The sequence below is a fragment of the Mustela putorius genome, unplaced genomic scaffold, assembly GCF_011764305.1.
Source record: "Mustela putorius furo isolate JIRA1106 unplaced genomic scaffold, ASM1176430v1.1 tig00000874_pilon_pilon_pilon, whole genome shotgun sequence".
Taxonomy (NCBI): Eukaryota; Metazoa; Chordata; class Mammalia; order Carnivora; family Mustelidae; genus Mustela; species Mustela putorius.
In genome coordinates this window covers 6,883,826-6,901,673 of record NW_025421505.1, presented here as the reverse complement: position 1 = coordinate 6,901,673, position 17,848 = coordinate 6,883,826, and the positions used below count along the sequence as shown (strand labels likewise).

The 17,848-nt window shown below is 42.8% G+C and overlaps 1 protein-coding gene across 5 annotated transcripts in view; it reads right to left on the bottom strand.

The window, feature by feature from the left end:
* SLC23A2 (solute carrier family 23 member 2) overlaps nucleotides 1-17,848 on the bottom strand; it is a 131,208-nt gene that overhangs the window by 91,936 nt on the left and 21,424 nt on the right. For 2 of the 5 annotated variants that reach the window (XM_045086034.1, XM_045086031.1), the window contains one exon: nucleotides 12,295-12,421. The exons of 1 other annotated variant lie outside the window; for it this stretch is intronic. The gene's annotated coding sequence lies outside the window, so the exon portion shown is untranslated. Of the gene's footprint in view, nucleotides 1-11,347; nucleotides 11,458-12,294; nucleotides 12,422-17,848 lie in introns of all 5 variants that reach the window. 2 more of the 5 variants (XM_045086032.1, XM_045086033.1) reach the window with 2 other exon arrangements.

The following is a 17,848-nucleotide window of genomic DNA, read 5'->3' as shown; positions in this document are numbered from 1 at the left end:
TGCCTCTCTGCCTACTTGTGATCTCTGTCAAAAATAACTAAAATATTTTAAAAAACAAACAAAAAAAGCTCTTAGCACATTCAACACAGAAGAAAAAAAATCCTCAAAAAGAATCCCCAACTCGTGCCATAGCCAGCAAGATATGTGCCCTGAAAAACCCCACGAGGTGTCCATTAAAGCCAGGAACAGAAGGAGTCTGATAGCCTCCATTACAGAAAACTGTCCCAACAACTACAGTAAGAAAAAGGTTTTGAAATACTAATACTGTGGGGGTATCTGGATGGCTCAGTAGGTTAAACACCTGCCTTTGGCTCAGGTTGTGATCTCGGGGTCCTGGGATTGAGCCCCTCATCAGGCTCCTTGCTCAGAGGGGAGTCTGTTTCTCCCTCTACTCTTCCTACCCACTCCCTGCTTGTGATCTCCCTCTCTCTCAAATGAATAGATATAATCTTTAAGAAAAACAAAGTGCTAATATTGGAAAATCAAAGACAAAATAATTATTTATAGGTAATAGGTCTGACTCAGCAAATGAGTTTAAAAACCTAGAATAAGGGGTGCTTGGGTGACTCAGTAGGTTAAAACCTCTGCCTTCGGCTCAGGTCATGATCTCAGGGTCCTGGGATCATCCTGCATCAGGCTCTTTGCTCAGCAGGGAGCCTCCTTCCTCCTCTCTCTGCCTGCCTCTCTGCCTACTTGTGATCTCTCTCTCTCTCTCTGTCAAATAAATAAATAAAATCTTTAAAAAATAGTAATAAAAATAAATAAATAAAATAAAAACCTAGAATAAGATACGTCAGAAAGGTAGGGAGTTACAAAATGAAAAACAGAAAAAACATCCTTAGCACTAGCATTAACCTATATTAATTCCTCCCTTTTGTGAAGTATTGTATACACACATGGACAAGTGAACTAGGAAAGTAAGGCAATACCCCAATTACTTTACAGTGGTCATCTCTATAAAGTGGGATTCTGAGTATTTCTTCTTTTCGTTCATCTTATTTTCTAAGTTTTATGCCTCTCCCATTGTATTAAGGGACAAATTAGAAGCAGCTCAAATCTTAGTACCTATAAGGTTAGTAAATTTAGGAACAAAAAATCATGCAAAACAACTAAAAGGCTAAGCTGAAGACAAATACTAAAAAAAACCTGCTTAACATTTCAGAAATAATTATGCATTTGAAAATATGTAATTTGATTAATGCAATCTCTAGTTCATGTTTCCTTTAAACGACAAAATCTAAATTGTTTTGAAAAATACCCTTCCATATAGGTTGTGCTTACTTCTGTCTTTCCAAATAAATGTTATATACTGACATTTCAATGCAGAAAAATGTTGAAAAACTGAGTAAAACAACAAAGAAGGTTTAGAATTATCAGCTGGACAAAACCTGCTCTGATTCTGTAATGAGCCAACCTGGGGGTTTTAAAAAAAAAAATTGGTTCTAGAAACATAAACAGCAAATGCATTGTCTAACAGCACCCCCTAGTGTTACAAAATTTAACTAGCTCTCCGTAAAGTACTGGAAAATACAAAACTGTTTCAAAAAACTATTTTGGATAATTTCAAATACACAGAACAGTAAACAGCATTAAGACACATTTCATATACAACTTATTTCCAAATATGTATTATTTTGTGTGGCAACTTCTATATTTCATCAAAAGTGTCAGATGCCAGCAGGTGTCTCCAAGAGTTTTCTCATCAATTAATTGTTATAAAAACCCTTGACTGGGATGTGTGGGTGGCTCAGCTCATGATCCCAGGGTCCTTGGGATCAAGTCCCACATCGGGCTCCCTGCTCAATGGGGAGCTTGCTTCTCCCTCTGCCCGCTACTCCTCCTGCTTGTACATGCTCTCTCTGGCACTCTCTCTCTCTCACAAACAAAATCTTTAAAAAAAAAAAAAATAAAATTAAAATAAACAAATAACTTAAAAATGAAAACCCTGATTTTAGGCTGGGCACAGAATCAACAAAATTCAGGAAACATTTCCCAGCCTCCTCTGCAGCTGGCCACGTAACTAAGTTCTGGCCCATGGGATAGGAGTGGAAGTAAGTCCTATCCACCACCACCCCACCACCCCACCCCCACCCCTGGCTGTCTGCAAGAACCATCTTGAGGCGTATTAATCCATCAGTATGCTAACAATGGTGAACCAGTAAGAAATAAAGGTGCCAAATTACATAAGAGAAAAGAGCTTCTATTTCACATTTGGTTATATTAGAACTGCCTGAACTATACTCTTAAATAAAAACAAACAAAACAAAACATGCAGAGACACAATCTGGCAAGACAACACATTTTGGAATAAGCCCAGTAACTAAATTCTCAAAGGGAAATGGATCAGTATGTATTTAAAACCCAGATGAATGATGATGAGTGTTATTTTCCTTCAAAGGGGGGCATCGTGGTAAAGGGTAAACATCTGGGTGAGAGAAGCAAATTCACTGTTCACCTTAAATTTGCTTCTCTGACATTTAAAGGCCAGCCACTGGTTCACGGTCTCAAAGCACAGCTCGGAATGTGTGCTGACAGTGTGTGCCAGAACTCCATCACTGAGAGTAAAATCAAATTTCTCCAACTCTCAAAGCAAATCCATTGGGAAGACTATTGCCTCCCAACCCCAGGTACAGGCTACAGCATGGCCTGGTCAGCAACATGCAGCAGAGCTCCAGGGTCTGCACAAGAACACGTCCCCGGAACCCAGAAGCCCGGTACACGCACACAGGGGTGTGGGCACGGGAGTTATGTTTGAGGCCAGTGGGCCTCAAACATCTTGCTCTGTAAAATAATGGTGTTGGCCTACTTCTGTAGTTTCAGCACTTCTGTTTTTCATAATGCAACAAGCATTCTCAAATTAAATCTTATTTGAGGCCTGGCAGGGGTTGGGGGTGCAGATCATAAGTAGGTGTATGATGTCATTAAAATGGGGACTGCATACGCTTCACTGTAAAGTTTTAATACATATTTTCCAGGAAAAGCAATAAAAAAAAAAAGAAGTCCAATCAGTAAATCAAAGAGACCATAACTTAAAGAACTTTGCTGACAGCAGCAAGAAAAACACCTTTACCCAATTTTCTAGCAGCAGCCTTCGAATGCTGCACTATATTGTACCGCCTCCGTTATCACTCTTTGGTAATTCTCACACATCTAACAAAATGCTCTGATTTTGAATTAAAGGAGGAAAAAAAAATTAGCAAAATTCAAGGGCGCCTGGCTGGCTCAGTGGGTTAAGAATCTGCCTTCACCTAAGGTCCTGGAATCAGGCCCTGCATCAGGCTCTCTACTCAGCAGGAGTCTGCTTCCCCCTCTCTCTTTGCCTGCCTCTCTGCCTACTTATGCTTTGTCAAATAAATAAATAAAATATTTTTAAAAATAGCAAAAATCTATTACTTCAAGTCCTTAAAATATCCAATTTTAAAAATTTAATTCTTTGTGTTAAAAAAGTATATGACCTACTTGCTAGAATGGCTAAAACAAAAATTAAAACTAAGGTGATACACCACATGCTGATAAGAACACAGAGTGACTGGACAATCATACACTCCTGGGTCAGGATGTAAAAATGGCATGAACATTTTGGAAAAACATTTTGGCCATTTCTTACAAAGTTAAAAGATACATTTACCCTATGACCCAGCAACAGCACTCCTAGCTATCTACCCAGAGAAATGAAAACTTACATTCAATGAAACACCTGCACATAAGTGTGTTTGGTGGCTTTATTTATATTAGCCAAAACCTGGACTTGTTCACCTTTAGCCAGTAAATGGATAAACCAACTGTGGCATAATCCTATTAATGAGGTCATTCCACACCGACCAGATAAGGCCGGTAGAAAGAAGCTTAATAATACCAACTGCTGGCAAGACTGTGGATAAACAGGAACTTCCCCACTCTGTTGCCAGAGATGTAAATTGGTTCAAACTCTCAGCGAAACAATTTGGTGGCATCTAGTAGGTTGTAAACGTGTTTGCACTAGGATTCAGCAATGCCGTGCCTCAGCATCTTGACCCTGCTTTTAATAGTACACAACCAACACATCAATAGAATATGTAAGTTCTGAGGCTCAAACAGAATTCAAAAAGAGCACTTAAAATGAACTCTATCTAGCCGCTTGGGTCAACATGCCTCGAGAACATTCCTGAATGAGCGAGCAGGCTGCAGAATACAGACCACATGAGATCTATTACTTAAGGTTTTAAATCATGCAGTCAATACTGAATGTGGGACTGAATGTGGCTTTATTGGTATATAAACATGTAATACACAAGTCAAAATACAAGGGGTGGCTCAGTCACTTAAACTTCCGACCCTTGATGTCGGCTCAGGTCATGATCTCGGGGTCCTATGATGGCATGTCAGGCTCTGCGCTGGTTGTGGAGCCTGCTTAAGATTCTCTCCCTCTGCCCCTCCCCGCCCTCTCCTTCCTATTTAAAAATGAAAACAAAAACAAACAACGGTAAAAATATGGGAGAGAAGAAGAGAACACTAGCAAAGAATACAAAGAGGATATCTAAAATGTTTTATTTTTTTAAAAGAAAGACCTAAAGCAGAGGTGCCTGGGGGGCTCAGCTGATTAAGCAGCTGCCTTTGGCTCTGGTCGTGATCCTGGAGTCCCAGGATCAAGTCCTGCATCGGGCTCCCTGCTCAGGAGGGAGTCTGTTTTCCCTCTGACCCTCCCCGATCTCATAGTCTCTCTCTCTCATTCTCTTTCAAATAAATGAATAAAATAAATGAGAATTAATAAGAATAAAAGAAAGACCTAAAGCAAAGACAAGAGCATGTTTAGATTTATTAAACCTGAGTATCTGGTATGAGTGTTCATCCTTTTGTTTTCTTTGTATCTGAAATTTCACAATTTTACAAATTTCACAAATAAACTCTTACCAAAAGATACACAAATCAGACACATAAAACCTGGTACAAGTTGTTGCCTGCAGAGAACAGAGCTGCAGTCAGACAGGAAGGAGACCTAATTGCCTTGTCTGTCCTTGGAAGCTCTCAGACTTTGTTCTATGTAGACCCACTATCCATTTTTCTTTAATTATAAATAAATTTCATGTCCTCGTCACCTCCAACCCTACCTCCCACTCAGGGGAGAAAACATCCATCTAAAGTATTTTCATCTAAGATAAGGCAAGGCTGCTGAAGAGGCGATGGCATGTGCAGCACTGACTATGCCCCGGATGGGCTCTGTTGACTCAAGAGGCCTGAGGGTGGGCCACTTCTAAGACTCTGCCTTCTGTGAAAACACAAACATGTCTCTGTAAACCAGGGATCAGAAGTCCTAACGATGCCACATCGTCCTAACGATGTGGGGTTGCCTCATACCCTCTGTGGAACAAAGTGGGCAGAGATGTATACAGATAGCCACGGTCTCTCAATGCTAGTTGAGGGAGCAGGGCAGGAAGTGGAGGGAGCATCTATCAGATGACTTGTTTTCTTAATGAACTAAGAAGTGGAAGTCATGGTGGAGAGGAGAGATGGAGGACGACACTGGAGGAAAGAGTGAAAGGACTCCCATAAGGAAAAAGAAAAAAAAAAGTCAAGGGTCTAGCTGAGCCCAGAACTTGTAAATAGGTGAAGGAGAAAGTCACTCTGATACCTGGTTTCTCTCCAGCAGAGTGTAACGGGAGAAGAAACATGGAAAAACTAAAAAAAACGGGACTGTGCCACTGAAGAAGGCTGGTAAGTCACCCAGACAGTTCACTGAGGAAACCAAGATGTCAGTAAGAGGACAGTCACATGACTCCCTGTGGACCCACAGCAGGTACAAAGAGTGAAGAAGGGAAGAAGAAGCCAGAGAATGCCAAAGTACCTGAGGAGAACAAGAACCAGGAGAGAACAAATGAGACCTAATGAAGGACAGGATGTGTGCAGAGACTCCACAAGTGTCATATGGGAGAGGGCAAGGTTCAGGAGAGCTGAAGTAACTCGAAGTAAAACCGCCAGAAAGGATCCCGTGAAGGGAGGGTGAGGTTCACAGGCCTGAGGAGCCAAGAACTCAAAAACGATGTTAGAAGAAACAGTAGGAGGAAAGGGAGCAAAACAGGCACCAATGTTCTCATTAGTAGGAATGGTCAAGAAGTTGGTAGATGAAAGCAAAAAGGTAAGCGGAGGGTCAGGTCACAGACTCGGGTGGCCTTCAAAATGGCAGGCATTATTGAATCCTAGAAGGATGTAACATCCAGAGAATTCCCCATTTACACTTCAGATCTTTACTTAAATTACCAATTCCTCAGAAAATCCTTCCCGGACCCCTTAAAATCCAAATCAAATCGCATACTTCCCTTTGCTGTTCCCTCTAAAGCAACAACCACAATTCATACCAAGTATCCCTCATTGTTCAAACATATGTTCTTCCTGAGGTCCCACAATGAGGAACCCAAGTTCTTCTGAACCTACATGGTTCCTAAGTTTGGGCTAACAGTAAAATACGATTTCAGAGAACAGAGGGTATATACCTAAAAATTATCCAGAGAGCCACCAGGTCAGGAAGACAGTTCTCAGGTAAACTGACTTCAGAACACTTTACCACACATGTTTAAAAAGTAGTCTGCTTGGGAGAAGTCTGTGTGGCTGTAAGAATTCCTAATACTGTCAAAATTCCCTTTACCTTCTTTTTTTTTTAAGATTTTATTTATTGGGGCGCCTGGGTGGCTCAATGGGTTAAGCCGCTGCCTTCGGCTCAGGTCATGATCTCAGGGTCCTGGGATCGAGTCCCGCATCGGGCTCTCTGCTCAGCAGGGAGCCTGCTTCCTTCTCTCTCTCTCTGCCTGCCTCTCAGTGTACTTGTAATTTCTCTCTGTCAAATAAATAAATAAAATCTTTAAAAAAAAAAAAAAAAGATTTTATTTATTATTTATTTGACAGACAGAGATCACAAGTAGGCAGAGAGGTTTTACTTCCTAATTTAATGTGGTTCTCACTGTATTGCTGATGGGAGTCTAGTCATGCATAAACTTTCTTATAAAAAAATGTGAAAAGTCAGGGCCGCCTGGGTAGCTCAGCTGGTTAAGCAACTGCCTTCGGCTCAGTTTATGATCCTGGAGTCTGTGGATCAAGTCCCATATTGGGCTCCCAGCTCCATGGGGAGTCTGCTTCTCCCTCTGACCTTCTCCCCTCTCATTCATTCTCTCTCTCTCTCTCTCTCTCTCAAATAAATAAAATCTTTAAAAAAAAAAAAAAGGCAAAAAGTCTAGGGGCACCTGGGTGGCTCAGTCATTAAGTGTCTGCTTTTGGCTCATGTCATGATCCTAGGGTCCTAGGATCGAACCCCACATCGGTTCCCTGCTCAACCGAAAACCTGCTCTCCCTCTCCCACCTCCTCCTGCTTATGTTCCTTCTCTCACTGTCCCTCTCTGTCAAATAAATAAAATCTTAAAAAAAAGAAAAAAGACAACATTTTTTAAAAACATGAAAAGTCTAAAAGAGCACAAATAAAATGCATCACTTATTACTCATTCAACAAATCTTAAGATTACTGAATAATTAATGTTCCTTTAGTAGACAGGCACTTAGATAAGCTGCTAGTGGGAATAATAATTGGTTTAACATTTCTAGGTGGCCATTTAACAACATCAAAAGCTCTAAAAATACATATAGCCTCTGACCCAACAATTCTACTCTTAGTGAATTTAACAAAATAATTAAAATAGGCTCAGTTTTTAATTATGAGAACATTCACTAAAATAATGTGTAGAATAATCCAAACCTGAAGGGGAAAATATTAATGCCTAAACTGGTTGGTTAAATTGTGGATACATTCTGGGGCATCTCGGTGGCTCAGTCAGTTAAGCATCTGACTCTTGAGTTCAGCTCAGGTCACGATCTCAGGCCATGAGATGGAGCCCCTATCAGGCTCCACATTAGGCATGGAGCCTGCTTAAGATTGTCTCTCCCAGGGCACCTGGGTGGCTCAGTCAGTTAAAAATCTGCCTTCGGCTCAGGTCATGATCCCAGGATCCTGGGATTGAGCCCCTCACCCAGCTCCCTTGCTCAGCAGGTAATCTGTTTCTCCCTCTGCCCCTCCTCTCCACTCATGCTCTCCTTACACGCTCGCTCTCTCTCTCAAGTAAGTAAATAAAATCTTTTTAAAAAAATTCTCTGCTACCCTCCACCCCTCTCCCCCTGCTCTCACGTAGTCTCTTAAAAAAAAAAAAAAATCTGTAGATACATTCTCAGAACACTGTGGGGATTTAAAAACTGGTAACAGAAGTACTCACTGACATGGAAGGAAATGTGCTGAGTGTATCCCTGAGTGGAGGAAAAGGAAGGTTACAAAATATACGTGATATCCCCATTACAGTGTGTACATACACACACACAAAATGAAGGGGATGTGCCCAAGTGTTTTGTGATTTTCTGATTAACTCCAGATGACAGGATTATGACTTTTTGCTCCTATTTTTCTACAGTGTATGTATCATTTTAAACATTTCTTTAAAGTCATCTCCACATCCAATGTGGGACTGGAACTCACAACCCCAAGATCACGAATCACAGACTCTACAGACTGAGCCAGCCAGGTGCCCCTATTTTAATTTTTAAATCTGAAGTCATTGCCTATGGACAATATAAAGTAAATACACAGGCAAGACAAACCAGAAGGAGAAAGTATAGCACTCCAATCCCTGTAACAAGATGCTCAGCCTCTCACTTCCAAGGACTTGCTGACAGAAGCTGAGTAAAGAGACCAAAGTGTGGTCAAAAGGGAGGCATTCTCAATGTTCTGCAAACGTACTGTGCTCAGGGATTCCTGATTTTCCTCTATTTCCTCATAGCCCTAAATTCTAACTACTTCTAAAGGCTTTGAGTGAGTTGTTTTGTTTTGTTTTGTTTTGAGAGAAAGAGAGTGAGCGAAAGAGAGAGAGAGAGCATAAGGCGGGGGTAGTTGGGCAGGGAGCAGGCAGAGGGAGGAGAAGCAGACTCTCTGCTGAGCAGGGACCTAATCAATCTCAGGGTCCTGAGATCATGACCTGAGCTGAAGGCAGCTGCTCAATCAACTGAGCCACCCGGGCATCCCTAAAGGCTGATTTTATCTAAAAACAGTAGTGTACTTCTTCAGATTTTCCTGGGTCATCAAATTCTTTATTTCAAAGAAATGAGGGCACCGGGGTGCAGACTGCAGAGCTGGTGGTGTAGCCCAGTAATACAGGGCCTGTTCTGATTGGGGAAGGAGACATGGCCTGGCCTGTGTTATGTGTCAGTGTGTGGGTAACAATCTAAGCAGAACAGACTCTTTCGGTGGACTGTGGCCATGATTACCATGGTTGTATACTCTGCCTAACTTCTCTCTTTTCCTCGTATCTGCTTTCCCTGATGGAGGGGAGCAGCTGCCATAACCTAATTTCCCTTTCCTGGAAGATGGGAGGGAGCCAGATGTGGAAAAATCCAAAGCAGAAATCCATGGGCTGACAGCGAGCACGAGCTGAAGGTCCTAAGGGGATCCAGGGGCTCTGCGCCGGAAGCTCAAGACCAGCACAAAACCTAAATAAAACTAACAGCATCCATCCAAGTCTCAGAGCCAGAGGGGCGTTGTAACTACTGAACTGCAAGTTCTGGTTTCATATGGCAAAGCTAAAACAGAATAATACCTGCATTTTTGTTAAAAATAATAATAATAATAATAGTCATTAGAAGGACTGGGACATATTTATTGATGAGATTTTTCCATACCAAAGTCAGCCAAGGACTTAGGCAATTTATCAACAGCTGGTCTTAATCCAACACTAACACACTGATTTTATAACCCATCCCACCGAAAAGGCCAGCGCTCACCTAATGTGCTTGGAGTCCCTTCACAATAACTGTTCCATAGTAGCCATCATCCTCCCCTTCTTATGCAAGCTCCCTGATCTTCACCAGTGTTTACAGAGGCTTTTGAAAGTACCCATTTTTTCCAGTAAATATTTAATTCTCTTGCTGCAACCGATCAAACTATCAACAATGAGCATTTTATATAACATGTTTAGTTATGAGAAACTGGGACACTGACGTCAACAGCACACAGTCTATAAACCAAAGACTCCAGAACTACCAGATGCAGCCTCTCGAAATCAGCCACCAGTAAAACACACTTCCTCGCAGCTCCAAGTCTTTAATCCAGTTTCTATCCAAGTCCGTCCACACCTATGGATCAGCTTCTAAAATGTGCCCGAGATCAGACACAGGCACCTGGTCAGCAGGCTGCCAGCACCAGGCAGAGCTGGTACTCTCAGCAATGACTGCCCGGACAGCGAACTATCACCTGTGTGCTCCGGGTAACACACTAACTGGCAGGCTTCTCATTTCTCAGCTTTGTAAACTTAATATTTAGCATCTGTATGGGGTGGGGAGGAGGCGGGGGGAGGAATAAACCAACCGTTTGGCTAGTTTCCTAAACTGCCACGAGTCTCCGCACTGATGGAAATGGATTACGTGTGCCATCTCAGTGACTGGAACAGTGAGTGAATTATAGAGATGTGATCATTATCAAACTGGGCATGAGCACTCGGAGAAAGGAACCCAAAAGGGCCAGAAATGGTCAGAAATGAATTTGGGGACGTGGGGCTTGGGGGGTGGGGGGGTCAACTTCGGAGGACGGAGTCTCCTGAGCGGTGGGCTGCCACGGAGACCAAGGTAGGCCAAAGTCTGGCAGCCTCTAGGCCACGAGAACAACTGAGCCACAGCATACAGCATACATATCCCTGCAGGGTCAAAGGAGTTCGAGTAAATGCAACACAGCTTTATGAAACATGAGCTTCTGGGCAGGTGAGAACAGAAAGAGTCCACTGCTGAAAAATCTCAAGATTTTTCTCAAGAAGCTGCTGTGTTAATCCAAGTACAAGGATTCCGGCCATTGGGACGGTGAATGGGACGGTGAAAAAAAGGGATAGAGGGAATGAGCTGAACAAGAAAAAATAAAAGATCTAGTGTCAAAGAGGACCTCGAAAGAAAGAACTAGAGTGTCTCCTTTAAATAAGGAAACGGGCTTGACAAGGCAAGTAATGAACAAAGTCTAGACATGCTGAATTTGAGCTGGGGGTGGTATGTACACCCAGCAAGCACCCATCGAAGACCAGAGATCTGAGAGAGAAGTTCTGTGCACAGAGCAGAGAAAGAGAGGTGTGAACTGAAATATAAAGACTGTAACTGAAACTCTGAGAGCTGAGAGACCACATACTTTGCAGATACTCCCCCGGCAGAACAGTCTTCCCCTCACCTCCCTTGTGGTTAATAAACATTTAATAAACATTTAATAAACAATAAAAAACTTTTAAGAATGGATTACATATAATTTGATACTGGCTTAAGGAGAAAAAAAAACTGCACACAGAAAAAAGTCAAATCCACAAATGCTCACCGTGGTGTCATTAGGTGGTAGGATCATCAAAGATCTTCCTCCTAAATTCTTGGAATTACCGTGTTTGTTTTTTGTTTCTTGTTTTTTTTTAAATAGTAAGTACAGACTTTCTATTAGAAAATGAAAAAAATATTTTAATGATCCCCTTTTTAGCATTTGTGAAAGCACTTATAATTGTGAATTTTAGTTTGTTAGAAGTAAATAAATAAAAGTACCACCAACATAACATTCTATACCTACCATACTGAATAAGTTAGTTTTGACAAGACAAGCTGTTTGAGAGAACAATTATTAATAAGACTTAATTCTTACAGCTTCCCTATAGGACAATTTGTCAAAATTTAAAATACTAAAAAATCTTAAGCACTGTACCCGACAATTCTACTGCTAGAAACTTACGGGTATTCTCCCTAAAATATGTACAAGAAATTTCATTGCAGTATTGTTTGTATTAGCGAAACATTTAAAATAGCCAAAATGCCTATCAAGCTTTGGGATGGGGGGGGGGGGGTAATGTAATAAATATCACCACTTAAATTGTGGAATGCTAGAAAAAGAAGAGGGCTTCAGTCTACCTCCAGGGTTCAGACCTGGGACCCAGACAAGGAGCCTCAACTGGTGATAAGTACTCAAATTTTAATGATAAAAAAAGTCAAAAGCATATAAAGGAAAATGAAAATATTTACTTCCTACCTTATCACTACCCGTTAGTAGCAACACTTTGCCTGTTTTCTACTTTAATCTGCTTACAAGGAATCTGGCCTAAAGCAGTCTATTACCTTATCATTAGCATTAATAGAACTATTAATTATTCCCTAGATTGCATTTAGACTGTTGGGGACATGTGCAAAGACAAGGTCAAGCACAGATGAATTCTAACACTAAAGGGCTGTTAGCACAACCGCATCGTGAAATGCAGAACGAGAAAGACTGGGTTTCAGACGCACCTAAATGCCGCGCCGCAGACCTGTCCATATGCTTTCCGTTACAAGCCGCTGAGCTACATTTCCTCGTGCTGCTGAGGTCCAAGCTCGAAACCACAGGGGGATCCCGGTTAGCAGAGTCAAGTCCTAGCTAGAGAAAAACAGATGGTAAATAAAAACAGAGCAATAATGAACCTACCAGGAGGCACTCCGCATGAATGGAGTCTACTTCTCACTCATTGTGGCTAATCCTAGAACCTGTTCTATGACACATTCATTCTTAAGGAGCATCTAGGAGGCCCCAGCCAGCCCCTGGGCAGGATCACACAACGCACCTTCTTGCCCTTCAACATCGGCTCTTCATCTGCACTGAATATTTTGGAAGATGGTATTTTAGAATACATGGGAAAAGCAATCTTGTACTTAGTTGGGGTTTCTTCCTTGATAATCTTTTAAACTCTATATTCCTTAGCATAACACCTCAATTTTTCACCAAAAAAAAAAAATCTTTTTACATACTTCTCTAGTGTTCTCTAGTGCTCATCATACTAAGTACCTCTTAAAAATCTTTAAGATTTTCTTTCTTTGAGAGAACAAGCTCAAAGAGGAGGGGAGGAGCAGTGGGAAAGGGAGAGGGACAAGCAGATTCCACCAAGCACAGAAACACATGCAGGGCTCAATCCCATAACCCTGAGATGATCATGACCTGAGCCGAAACCAAGAGTCAGATGCTCAACCGATGAAGCCACCCAGGAGCCCCAGGGACCTGTTAAAATTAATAAAGGGATGGGGCACCTGGGTGGCTCCATGGGTTAAGCCTCTGCCTTCAGCTTGGTCATGATCTCAGGGTCCTGGGATCGAAACCCACATCGGGCTCTCTGCTCAGCGGGGAGCCTGCCTTCCCCCACCCCCGCCTGCCTCTCTGCCTACTTGTGATCTCTTTCTGTCAAATAAATAAATATAATCTTTAAAAAACTTAATAAAGGGACACATCATTAATATGCAGTGGGAAGAAAGCAGGGGACGCTATAAGGGGGAGCCAGTAAAACTCAGTTAAGCACAGGAAGAACTGTCCATCACAGACCCCAACAGAAGAATCTCAACAGGAAAGAATTATCAATGATAGGGCTCAAAACAGCAAGACAGTGCACTGCAGCCCCTACAAGAAATCTGCAACCCTGGCCAACTCAGCCCATGACAAGCCACTATCACCCTGAACTAGTGTCTTCCTCCAACGGGCTCTGCTACAAACTCCCAACTTCTTCCTTCTCCATAAAATAATCATCCTCTCTGCTGTACCTGCCTATGGTTTGTCCATAATGTCCCAAATAACTCATTTTTGCTGGTAAAAAAACTTATTTTGAAGGTTAACATTATTTGGTGATTAGAAGTGGGATCCAGAAGACTGCCAACAACTCCAAGGCTGATGAACAAAAAGGTACCCATATCCACAGAGCTACCTGAGCTCACTGCTTTCTCGCCAACCCTAGAACTTGAACATAATTTTTCTCCTGGATTTTGAGCTCCATTCTGTGTTTTAAGCTCTCTAAGAATTATTTGGCATCTGTTTTAAGGCTTTGTTCTTTATAAGAATGCTCATTTGGGCTCCTGTTATGAACCAGGCTACTCCGACTGAAACTGTGCTAGCCTTTTACCCAACTTCTTAGGAACAGGGAATATTATCAGGAATCTAAAATTGCTTGTCTACAAAATACAATTTCTAGAATAACGGAGGCAAACAAAGAGAGAAGAGGGCTTCTGAGGCCTTTTTCCTTCCTGTCTTCTATGTCTCAGGATGTGCAGCAGCTGTCTTGCGTTCACTCCTGAACTTCCCTTTTCCTCTGAAACTCTCCCACTCCCTCCTTTCCTGAACATAATAAAAACTGCCCCTTTAAAGTTAAGTCTTCTGGGCGCCTGGGTGGCTCAGTGGGTTAAGCCGCTGCCTTCGGCTCGGGTCATGATCTCAGAGTCCTGGGATCGAGTCTCTGCTGAGCAGAGAGCCCGCTTCCCTCTCTCTCTCTGCCTGCCTCTCCATCTACTTGTGATTTCTCTCTGTCAAATAAATAAATAAAATCTTTAAAAAAAAAAATTAACTTTATTTTTTTAAGTCTTCTGAGGATCTGAAAACCCAAATCTCTTGTGTTCCCTGGACCAATGCCAGACTGTGCACCAGAGTTGAAGAGTTTCCTAAAGTGACTCAGAATTCACATTTGCTAAAGAATTTAACACACTTATTCCAACTTACCACCCCGGTTTCTAAGATTTGTATCAGCCAGGCCATGCGCTCGGGGAGGATCACTCCAAACACTGGATGAAATTAGCCCCATGAGAACATCCTAAAACATTTAGAGAAACAAACCCCTAACTTTGGCAAGATCCTAGAACGCTCACCGGAAATCTCCATCAGACAATTACAGTAGCTTTTCCTAAGCCTGTTGACTGGAACAGAATTCAGATTTGCACACAACAGCCTGATGACCTCATCGTAACTACTATAACCAACTCCAAAGTGTCTCTGGGGAAGATTCTAGTCTTCCTTTAGAGAATACACCTGGGTAGCATTTAGCTCTCATTTACTAACAGGTTGAACCAGGATTTTTTAGTTGAAGGAGCAGCATGGAATGGGAAACTGCGTCTACTCCACATTTAGCTAGCTTGGCAAACCAGCTCACTCACACCCACAAGGGCCACCTAAAAGAAAGACCACTAAACTCTCAATTTTCAACTCTGGCCAATGACAGCCCCTAAACAGACCAAAACCCCTTGGTTTCTGCTATAGGTGCAAAGGGCCAGGGCAATGGGAAAAAAGTCTGTTACAAACCTAAACATTCCAGAAGCCTTCAGCCCTCTTGCCAGCCTTTCCAACGTCCTCCTAATTCCCAGCAATGGGGCTCCAAGGACCTACAGGGGCTCTTCCCAGTCCCCACTCTTAACTGGCCTGAAGAAACCACTCTTCAGACTGAGAATGAAATCTCCACAGCTATATTCTCTGTGCGCTATGCCACTCCTGGAAAGTAGGTCCTACAGGCAACAGAGCATGAAAACAGCCCAAATAATTGGGGTGGAGAAAGGGGCTTCTCTCATAAACCTCACAGGTTCCTGTCTCTGCACCTATTCCTTTTCGGTTAGACCCTTGGAGATTCCCACCCTTTTCTCCTTAGTTTCTCCATCCCATTCATTCACTGGGACAAGATTTCTTAGGAAAGTATTATGCCAGAATTTCTCCCGAAAGAAGGAAATAAGTTTAGAATCAAAATTGCCAACCAGGTGGATTAAATGAGCCTTCAGCCTCTTCTGTTTGCTCCATCTCTGATGGCACGATAGGGGAGTCTGGGGACACGGCGCATTTGTCCCCATCGGGTCAGCTGCCACCCTCTTTATAGGCAGATTCCTCAACTGATACTGGCAGGATTCACAGCACGCCTCCCACCAAGATTCAAACAGATCCCTCGCCACCTCTCCCCAGAACAAATGCCCTATAAATAAAGAAGCCCTTTAAGGCATCAAGCCCGGAGTAGGAGACCACAGACTCAGGGCCTTATCATCCCCTGTACTAGGCCCTGGGAGCCCCTACTTTACCTGTGAGAAGACACCTGGCCCAGGATGGAGGCTAGTCCAGGACCTCACAGCAATAAGTAACATTATCCCTGGGCACCCTGTTCTTCTCAACCCCCACACACTGATGTCCTTTCCCACTAAAAGCAAATCCTCCTTCCCTGTAATTGTTCTATATAGTGCACTTTTAGTGTTCCAGTTCATAAGGACAGTATCTTCTTGCTTTCACCTGGGAAGAACAGTAATAAACCTGGACAGTAATGCTCCAGGTTACAAAGGCAGTCCTTCTTAACTCCTTATAAACCTTAAAAGTTGATTCAGAGGATATAAAGTTTCCTGCAGGCTCTAGTTGGTTACAATATGTATTTATGTTCTGCTTTTCTGCTCCTTTTCTTAAACATTTCCACAGGAGGCAGCATTCATCTGTTAAAAACTTTTGGCCTCAAAAGGACATAAAATTGGGGCACCTGGGTGGCTCAGTCGGTTAAGCATCTGCCTTCGGCTCCAGTCAGGATCCCAGGGTCCTGGGATTGAGCCCCACATCGGGCTCCCTGTTTGGCAAGCAGCCTGCTTCTCCATCTCCCTCTCCCACTCTCCCTGCTGTGTTCCCTCTCTCGATGTCTTTCTCTGTCAAATAAATTAATAAAATCCTTTAAAAACAAAACAAAACATAAAGTCTTCAAAGACAAATTGCAGCTTGCAACAACTCAGGTTCATCTTAGGGCACCTGATCTCAGAACAAGGACTACATTTAGACTCAGGCTGGTTTCACAGCACCCAAAACCTAAACTAAGTGCCAATTACAAAGTATTTGGGGGCTGGCTGTCTACTGTCAAAACTGAGATTCCAAACTTCTCTCTTACAGCTCAACCATTGTATGCTTTACTTGAAAAATGACAAACCTGACCCTGTCATTCAGAAAGATGGAGAAGACCTAGCTTTGGAGACTTTAAAGAAAAGCCTAATAAAGCCTCCTGCCCTCGACATCCTAATGATCAACTTCCCCCTTCCTCATTGTGTGTGAGAAGAAAGAAAATGCCTGGAGTACTTACCCAAAAATATGGGGGACCATCACTAACCTACAGGATAGGAGAGCCAAACACTGGAACCTGTGCCCAGGGATGTCCCTTCAGCCCCCACCTCAGAACCATTCCTGTCACTGCCCTTCTGGTTCAGGCCCGTGAAGAAAGAGTCTCAGGATTCCCTCTAACCAAGCTTGTGCTGCCTGCAGAAACCCCCCTAAAATCTCACCACACTCAGGGGCTTAGTCAGCCGCCTCACCTCCTAGGGGATCCCCCTGCTACCTGCTCGTCACGGAACTCCTTCTCACTGCCATAACCATAATTAAGCCTGCTATTCTCCTCTCCTCCTTCACGGAGGAGACCCCTCACAAATGCCTGAGACCGACAGATCACCTCTGGACTTCCTGTGACAATTCCTAGCAAACTCCTCTAACCAAGGCGGATTTTTCATGTTTTACCAATGGTGCTGGTTTAGAGGATGAGAATGACAAGTACCATGCTGGGAATGCTAGTGTGGCCCCTCTGGAAGGGACCGAGGCAGCACTTCTACCTTTAGCTACTTGAGCCCCACAGGCTGAGTTTCACGCTCTCAGGCAAGCTTGTACCTTGGCCATAGATCAAACCACAAACATTTATACCCACAGCTGGTCTGCCTTCAGGTAGCTCAGCACTCTGCAATGTTACGCCAACAATGTGGTACCCTTATGTCCAAGGAGGATAAGATTAAAAATGGCTCCTAGGGTTAAAATTCATTAAATGCCCTACTTTTTGCCAGCTGCTCTTTTACTGAATTTCCTGGGCATTCCAGATTCAACTCTTTGGAGGCCGAAGGAAACCACCCCACGATACTGCCACCAAAACACTGCTCTCAAAGAAATCAAGAGCCAAACCTCCTTCACAGTCCAATGAGATATTCTCCCAAATGAGGCTTTTGAAAAACTGACCAGAGACACCTGACAACTGGCCCCCAGAATAGGAAAAACAATACTGGGAATCTAATC